At 40.9% G+C, this 9802-nt stretch overlaps 1 pseudogene; it reads left to right on the top strand.

Annotated features, from left to right (window-relative positions):
- The first annotated feature begins 6401 nt into the window (after positions 1–6401).
- Positions 6402–8255, top strand: LOC102827988 (annotated as a pseudogene).
- Positions 8256–9802: the final 1547 nt, after the last annotated feature.

Here is a 9802-nt window from a genome sequence, read left to right as displayed (position 1 = left end):
TTCTAAAAATTAGAAACTTACGTCCATCAAAGGATTTCACCAAAGAGTAAAAAGGGAGCCCACAGAATGGGAAAAAATATTTTTTAATGACATATCAGAATCAACAAACTAAACTACTCCTTAATTACTGACCTGTGTGAGATAAGAAAAATTCAGTTTTGTTTTATGTCATGTAGCTTTGAGATATTAATTTAGTAGCAATAGATAACTAATATGTTGTTGTTGTTAAGTGCTGTTGAGTTAGTTCTGACTCATAGCAACTCTGTACAGGGTTTCCACTGGTGGGTTTGAACTGCTGACCTTGTGGTTCTCAGTCCAGTGCTGATTCTACAGCACCACACCAGGAGTCTAGATAACTAATACAGTGTTCAATAAATATTTGTTAAGGGAAAGAAATAATTCATACAGCAAGAAAGAACATAATCAAACCTCTCAAGTGCTCAGTTTTTAGGTGCCAAATATCTTATACATTTTTGTCAGGAAGAAAAGTTTACTTTTAAAACAATCGTAGTATTTCCTCTGTGTAGATATGTAATACAAAGAGGGAGTGAGTGGAAGCATTATGGTTAATTTCACTGTTGACCAGTATAGAACGTATTTTGATTGAATGTGCAAGAAGTGCCCAAACCATATGAAGAATGCCACTGAAAACATAATCCAGGGACTCATATATTCTAGAGAGCTAGGTCAAAAACGATTTTTGTTGTCATTGCTTCATTTTGTGAAAGAAGCAAAGTTCTATGGTGGTGAAAACGATAGAGTCAAGAAACCCTGTGTTATGTTGATACTTAGAAGCATTGTTTAGAGCAGGAGTGATTTAGATGCTGGATCCCAAGATAGCTAACACAAATACATCGTTCCAAAGAGCCAGCAAGGAAAATATAATATTACATTGAGCCTGCATTCAAAAGTTTAGCCTGAGAGTTCTCCAGAGAAGTTCATGTCACTGCTTGAAAATCGCTTATGTAAATTGTTATCCAGAGGATACAAAACTATTCTTGTTGTTTCACTTCTGCTAAAGCCCACCAAAACTATTGGGGAATTGTCCTCTGAGCTGAAAAATCCTCAAGTGAGTTTTGTGTTTAGCTGCAAGCCACAAAAATCCTACTGCAAATGGTTGACACAGAGAAGGGCTAATCTCCCAAGCAAGAAAGTGGCCAGAAGTACGCAACCTACACTTCTTCTAACTTCCTGTTCTGCCATCCTTCAAGCATGGCTGCTGTACCACTAGGCAGGCATCCTGGTCTCTTTCCAAGCAGGAAAAACAGAGACACAGGTAAGGGGACAAAAGGGCATGTCAGGTACAATTTGTTCCTTTTTAATAAGCTTTTCCAGAAGCTGTTCCCAGAGACCCCTCACTGGATCTTACTGGCCAGAACTAGGTGCTGTTTTTCTTAGTACCATAGTGTGTTACAAGTCTGGCTGCTAACCACCAATTCAGCCGTTCAAAACTACCAGCTGCTCTGTGGGAGACAGATGAAGATTTTTGCTCCTGTAAAGATGTACAGCCTCAGAAACCCTATACAGCACCAATACAGGGTCACTATGAGTCAGGACCGACTCTACATCACATAACCACCACCTCCACCGTGGAGAAGAGAACTATGAATGCCACTGGAGAGGCCAGCATGCAATTTCTGCCACACCCAGAAATATGAGACTGTGGGTCATTCTTTGAGTCTGTTATCCTGACTCATACATACTGTCACATTACAGCCTGGTCCTGCACCATGCTCACAATTGTTGGCATTTGAGCCCAGGGCTACTGTCACTGTGCTCCATAGAGCGGTGGTGGTGGAAGTTGTATGCTTTTGAATTGGTTCCAACTCATAGAGATCCTGCAGAGGATTTCTGAGGCTGCAAATCTTTACAAAAGCTGAAAACTTCATCTTCCTCATGTGGAGCCACTGCTGACCTTGCTACATTAGAGTCTAGATTAGAGTCTAGCTCGTAATCCACTCTGCTGCCAAGGCTCCTTGCTCCTTAAAGTAGGTTGTGAGTGTTGGAAATCAGAAAAAGAAGGCCCGGCCCCTCCCCTTCCAACAGAACAAAACAGCAGATTTGCCTTTTGGAAAGCAGATGCCTTGGGAATGACTTCCCTGGGTGTCAAACTTGTCCTCTCAGCAGCAAAGGTGATTATTTTCCTTAATTACCATTGCTTCGCATCTTGTTGTGGGAGCTGTCAGCGCCTTAATTTATGTTGATGACTTTCCACAATCACTTTAGATTTATTTGGTACCTAATTTACTTAACATAGCTTTTGCTGTGAAAGTTCATCAGAGGCCTCCAAACTCTTAATAAGCTCAATATTTTACAGTGAACACTACCCTAAGGACTGCTTTATGAAAACGATGACAAGGCACACAGTCTGTTGCTCTCAGAATCAATAAGTTACCGACTAATGAATTAAGAAGGTCTTGAACTTACACTCCATGAAGAGCTCTTGTAGCAGATGTGCAAATGAGGATTTGTAAATGTAGCTGGTTCATTGTAGAAATTTTCCATTACCCACAGCTAGGTATTGGAGAATCTCTGTAGTCTTATAAATAATGTATGGTACTGTAGAACAGCATTGGACTGCTAATCGAAAGATTGGCAGTTCAAACCCACCAGCTGCTCCTTAGAAGCCTTATACAGGGTTGTTATGAGTCAAAACTGACTCAATGGCACTTAACAACAACAACAACAAAAAGCATATACAATTCAGTAAGGAGCACTGATGATGTAATGGGTTATGCATTGGGCTGCTACCTGTAAGATCAGCAGTTTGAAAACACCAGTGTTCCAAAGGAGAAACATACGCCTTTCCGCTCCCATAAAGATTTACAACCTCAGAAACCAGAGGGTCTCTATGAGTCAGAACCAACTCAACGGCCTTTAACAACAGCCCTGGTGAGGTGTTATAGGATAAGCACTGGACTGGTAACCACAGGGGTTGTGTGCCATCAAGTCAGAAACCTTATCCAGTATGGCTCTAAGTCAGAACTGACTTACAGCTGATGGGTGCCGCTCTCAGAAACCCTATACAGAGTCACTATGAATCAAAATCAACTTGATGGCACACAACAAGTGGCTTATATTTTGGTTCCAACTACAGAAACTATTTTCCTTTCTCCTGAAAAAAATAGAAATAAATAAAAAGGAAATACTTTTATGAAGTGAACACTCAAACTAATGAAGGCTGTGTCTGATAGAGGTGACCCTCTTTCTCCTTTTATAATGCACATAACTAGCATCAACAAAGCAAATTTGTATCATAAACTTTTTTCAGGAACTTACACATACATAATTTATATGAGTGCACATATTTGTAAATTTTTATGAGCCTAGAGCCAAAGTGGAAATAGACTGCATGTTGCTTTTATGGCCTACACCACACAATTAAACATTTAATTATGTAATCTTTCTTCTCACATATTAGTTTTGAAAGTCCTTAGAAGTTGAAGATCTTATTTTAAGCCTTTTTATATGACCTCCTCAAGACTTAGAACAATCTTAAGACTATGTGCATACAAGGTGCTCAAGTTATATTTACTAATGGTTGATTTCAACAGGTGCAATATTAATCCTTAGGTATTAAGAAATAGCTGGAGAGATAAGGAGGGGCCATTTGGTAAAGAGCTATAAATGTCATTACAAGGAGAATTATGACATATTTTGAAATCTATAATTGAGGAAATGAGTCTGATGGTAGTGTGGAGGACAAAGCTGGAAGGGAAAATGTGGCAGTGAATGATGGCAGCCCAGAATCTTAAGGACGTATTGGAATACGTCCTTAATTTTCCAGAAGAAAAATGTCCAAACAATGGCAATGGCAAGGGGATCTGTAAAAGACAAGAGATGCCTCCTGGGGGTTCAAGACAAGGGGCACACACAAAGACTACTAGACTTAGGCATAGACAACTGTGGCATAATCCAAAATAGGACATACAGCAAGATACAGACACTAGAGATGCGAAGAGATAGAGAGTGTCATATTGGACATTTTTAGTTTGGGGGTTAGCTGGAAATCTAGTTGAAACATCGAGTTAGAAGTTAAAAATGTCTGGGCTAATGTCAAAAGAGAAAGGAAGTTTGGACCTTGGAATTTTCAGAGCATAGATGTAACTGAAGGCATAGGAGGAAGGAGTGGAAATGAGAACGCCCAAGAAAGTTCATACAGAGAAGGAAGAGAGGAGGAATGCAACATTTCAGGCCTTCCCATGCAAGAATTTGAGAAAGATCTACTAGAAGAGTAGGGGGAAACCCTCCTACTTTGAGCCTTTGGACAATACCAAATGCCCAAAGATGCATGAAAGATCTCAAATACCTGGGGAATTTGATGATTAGAAATCAGAGACAGCTAATGTCAAATGGATGATGGTGTCCTTGATTTACTCTGGGGAGAAGCCTGTTGAGGTTGAAACCTCAGTCCTGCACCTAGACTCTTTGCCAGCATCTCAAACTTCCTTCTCTCTCTTACTATTTTTTTCTTTTTATTCATACCTTCTTTCTCCTATTATCCACAATTCAAGCCAGACACTCTACATGACTTCTCTTTATGTCTTCCCAACACGGCTTCTGCTCTTTGCCTTGAAATGAGAAAAATAGAATAGTTTTTGATGAAGAGAACTTGAAGCTATTTTACCAAAAGACAGAGTCGCATCCCTGCAGACACAGCAAAAGTTGAAGGGTATGGTGGTATTTTCCAGTCTTTTTGTAAATACTTAAATCTGACATCATTTACTAATGATAATTATGTTTGTATGATCGTGGAGAATGAGAACATATTTTATTGAATGAAAGCAGGTTGCTCAGTCATGTATAGAAATAGGGAGATCATACATAGGGGAGGAAATTTTACCACATGTGCTAAAAGGAATCAATGTTTAGCTTGGAAAAAAAAGAGGAAATGGGGGGAATAAATAATTGTCAGAGTGTTTTAATATTGGTGGTGGTTGGTGGTGATTGTGTGCCGAATGGGTTCCAACTCAGTGACTCTGTACAGAGTTTTCTGAGGCTGTTAATCTTTTCAGGAGCAGAAAGTCTTATCTTTCTCCTGTGAAGTGGCTGGTAGATTTGAACTGCTGATTTTTTAAAATATTATTGTAGTTTAAAAAATAGTGTCATGCAAGGAGAGACGGAGCAGCTGACTCTAGACTCATGGAGGGAGAGGGGAATTCTGCTGGCAGCTGGGGCAAAGCCTTTCGGGGTGTGCCCTTTGGCCGTTTGAATGATTGTGTATTCTTGAGTGTTTTGGTGCACATCCAAGAAACAACAACAACAAAAACACAGAGGGAATAGAAGCAAATACTGTTGAATGATGAAGCATGCAGGAGATTGTAATCATTGCAATGAAATAAATATGATGAGTGTAAAACTGATGGTTCCCCATGTAAGCTGTCACTCAATTCACAATAAAAACTTTTAAAAAGTAATAATAATAATGTCATGCTGGACACTTATTGAATCCATATCAGGCACTGTGCATTACAATAATATCTGTATTATCTGCTATAATTCCAGCAGTACTCCTAAGGGATAAAATGATAGCTATCTCTTACTAAGTGTTTTACAACAACTCTACAAGTTAGGTACTATTATTATTTCCGTTTTGCATATGAGGAAACTGAGGCACCGAGCAGTTAGAAAACCTTTTTTAAGACAAGTTTATAAATGTGGAAATAGAATTTGACCCAAGATAGTTGGAAATCAGAGTCTGGTCCATAGATGCAATGCTATACAATATTTTCATAGGCATTTTACAGATGAAAATAAGGCACAGAAAATATAAGGCACTGAATCAGAGTCACACAGCTAATCGTGATGAGGTTGGAATTTGAAGGTATTAGAAACTAATGGGCAAATGGGCAATTAGGAGGCAAATTGTGTTTCAATATTAAAAGACTTGTCTAACTACCAAAGTCACACAATTAGGTAGGCTGCTCGTGAAGTTCTGAACCCTCAAAGCAACTAGAAAAAGACGTGATAATAAAATTGTTTCTTTATACCATACTTTATAGTTTCCAAGTTGCTTTGTAGGGAAACTTCCTTCCTTGGTTTTGGATTTGATGGCCTTTCCAGTCTCTCCCAAACTACCCTGGTCAAGAACTTCAAACTAAAAACAAGCAGATTGTCTTAACATGCTCACTACTAACTACTGTCATTGATGTTTGAGATGGTTTTCAAATGGTCGGTGTGATGCCATAGGCTAAGAACTAGACTTCACAGTTGATTTGAACCATAAGGTCTGCAGTTCAAACTCACCAACAGCTCCTCAAAAACTCTTTACTGGGCCAAGGGTTCAAGGGAAACTCCTTGGCCAACCTTGTTCTACTAAGGTCTTCACTCGGATCCACGTCATAATTGTAGGAAGGAAGCCAGCAGACCTGAACCTACCTACTTTGAAGCTGCTCATCAGGATGAAACTTAGATATAAAAATAAAAAGCCAGTTTCCAAAGGTGGCAAGAGGCCTACAAAGACTATTAGGAAGAAAACAGCCTGCAAAATTCCCTCTGCTTCCCAGCTTGTTAACTACAATGGTCATGCCAACCGGGAGGGAGAATTAAAGCAGAAGAGGGTGGAGCAGATGAGAGAGAAGCAGCAGGCTGCCCCCGAGTAAGAGAAACACAGACACAGGACTATCGAGAGGCACTGTCAGGATATCATGAGATGCCAGGAAGCATTTGAGCACAAGGAGGAAGTTTTGCAGTAATTAAATATGTTTCCTCAGCTGGATGATGAAGCCACAAGGAAAGTTTATTATAAGGAGTTCTGTAAGGTGGTGGAATACTCTGATTCTGTGTGATTCTGGAAGTCTTGGATGCTGGAGACCATTTGGGCTGTCACTGCTTCCAAATGGAGGAGGTTGTTTTACAGGCAGATGGCACTAAGAAGCTGATCTTGGTCTTGAACAAAATTGACCTCGTACCCAAGGAAGTTGTCACAAAGTGGCTGGATTACCTTCGGAATGAACTGTCTACTGTTATGTTCAAGGCCAGCATCAGATAAAAAAACTGAACCGCTTCAACGTGCCAGTGGAGCAGGCCTCTGAGTCATTGCTGAAAAGCAAATCCTGTTTTGGAGCTGAAAATCTCATGAGGATTCTGGGGAACTACTTGGTAGCGAACCTAAAGGCCAGCAGTTCAAAACTACCAGATGTTCTTTGGGAGATAGATGAGGCGTTCTCCTCCCGTAAAGATTTACGGCCTCGGAAATCCTGTACAGGGTCGCTATGGGTCGGAAACGACTCGACGGCACTTAACAACAACAACTGTCGTCTTGGTGTTGGTGAAGTGCGCACTCACATCCGTGTGAAGTTGTGGGCCTTCCCAATGTTGGGAAGAGCAGCCATGCCTGCAGCGTGGGAGTCGTTTCTGGAATTACCAAGTTCATGCAGGAGGTCTACTTGGACAATTTCATTAGGTTGCTGGATGTTCCAGGCATTATCCCAGGACCCAAATCAGAAGTGGGCACCATCCTACGCAACTGCATCCATGTGCAGAAGCTATCAGACCCTGTGACCCCAGTGGAGACCATCTTGCAATGCTGTAATCTAGAGGAGATTTCCAACTTTTATGGCATCTCTGGGTTCCAGACCACTGAACACTTTTTGACTGCAATAGCCCGCCATTTTGGAAAGAAGAAGAAGGGAGACATATACAGTCAGGAAACGGCAGCCAAAGCCATCTTGGATTACTGTGTGAGTGGAAAGATCAGCTTCTATACGCTACCACCACCCACCCACACTTTACCTACTCATCTCAGTGCTGAGATTTTTAAGAAGATGACGGAGGTCTTTGACATTGAGGACACGGAACAGACCAATGAAGACATGATGGAGTGCTTGGCCACTGGAGAATCTGATGAGCTGTTGGGTGACATGGACCCACTCAAGATGGAGATCAAGTAGCTCCATTCTCTGATGATGAAAATAGCAGATGTTATTGAAAATAAAACCACCTTGTATAAGATTGGCAGTCTCATTGATTATTGTACCAATCCAAATAAGCATCAAGTGGGGCGGACTAAACACAATGTTGACCACTGTCCCAAGAATAACAGCATGCTAGACGTTTTCCCAGTTGACCGCTGCCTAGGGCTGCAGAGGATCATGGAAACAGACTCTCTGTACCAGGGCCAAGCTCTGACCTCTGTCCTGAAGAATAAGAAGCAGCAGCAGAAACGTTCAGATAAAATCTCCAACAAGCTATCTGATTCCATGATGTCGGCTCTTGACCTCTCTGACAACACTGATGAAAGTGCTGGTGACTGATTTTACTCCCACCCCCAGTTCTAATGGCTGGGATAATGTGTGTGAAATGAAATAGTTTGCCTTTCCATGAAGCACCTGTATACTATAATAATCCCTATCTTATCATGCCCCCACAACTGTTCCTCCATTAACTTCAGTTTTTTGAAAAAAGAGAATCCCACGAGGCTGGAGTTGGCAAACCCAATACTCTATTTAACACCTTCTGTCTGTTTTACAAGAGAAAAGAAGTGTCAGCAATGCCCACTTGCTAACAATTTAGCAGCCCAGGGCTACTTCTCAGATACATGCTTTAACTATTTTAAATTGGAATTTTAGCTCCTGATGTGGCACTGTAGGATCAACACTAGATTGTGAACCACAAAGTCGGCAGTTCAAACCCACCAGCTGTTCCTTGGAAACCCTACATAGGGTTGCAATAAGTCATTTCAACTCGACAGCACTTACCAACAAGCTTCACTTGGAGCCCTGTTTGTATGTGTTCTGATAGGACAAGGTAGCTAATCATGTTCTCCCTTTTGATGTGTTTAATGGAGCACCTTGTGACTTAGTGTGAATGTTAGAATGACAGAATTATAGCCCATTGATATGTTGTACTACTTAGGATTGTTGAAAACTAATATAAATATTGCTTGTAATTAAGGGTCAGTCGAAGGAGCTCTGGTGGTATAGCGGGTGTGGGTTGAGCTGCTAACCACAAGGTCAACAGTTCAAATCAACTAGCTGCTCCTCATGAAAAAAATGAGGCTTTTGTTCCAGGAAACATTTTTACAGTCTTGGAAACCCTATAGAGGGTTGATGTGAGTCAGAACTAATTCAACGGCATACAACCACCACCACCACTGAGCATCAGTTAAACCAGTCTGTATGCTGTGAGGTGTTCTGGTAGTTGACTTTCTAATAATAACAAAGGATTTTCTCTCTTTAAAAAAACAAAAAAACAACTCTATACTGGGTCACTATGAGTGGGAACTGACTCGAAGGCACTTAACAACAATATCATAGTGAAGCACCAGTTTTACACTCTGCTATGGTAAAGGTCACTATTGTGTCTCAAATTACAGGAAGAGAGTGAAGTTTTTATCAGGTGGAATAAACAAAGGGCTATATGAATCGGGCTGCTAACCTCAAAGTCGGCAGTTCGAAACTACTAGCTGTTCCATGGGAGAAAGATGAGGCTTTCTGCTCCCGTAAAGATTTGCAGCCTCAGAAACCCTGTGCAGATCACTATGAGTTGGAACTAACTCCACGGTACTTAACAACAACAACAAGTGTGCTTCAAAAGGAGCTTTGGTAGCACAGTGCTTACGAGTGGGGCTGCTAACCTCAAGGTCAGCAGTTTGAAACTACCAGCTGTTCTATGGAAGAAAGATGAGGCTTTCTGCTCCCGTAAAAATTTATAGCCTCAGAAACCCTGTGCAGGGTCACTGTGAGTAGGAACTGACTCCATGGTATTGAAGAACAAAAACAATGCATTTCTAAGCAAAACAAAAAGTTATAAGGAGGTTGTTAAACTACAATCCTTCTTAGCTTTATCATTGCTATTCCCT

This window comes from Chrysochloris asiatica, unplaced genomic scaffold, assembly GCF_000296735.1.
Source record: "Chrysochloris asiatica unplaced genomic scaffold, ChrAsi1.0 scaffold00316, whole genome shotgun sequence".
NCBI classification, from domain to species: domain Eukaryota; kingdom Metazoa; phylum Chordata; class Mammalia; order Afrosoricida; family Chrysochloridae; genus Chrysochloris; species Chrysochloris asiatica.
Note: the sequence above shows the minus strand (reverse complement) of the source record. Positions and strands in the feature narration are given on the sequence as shown.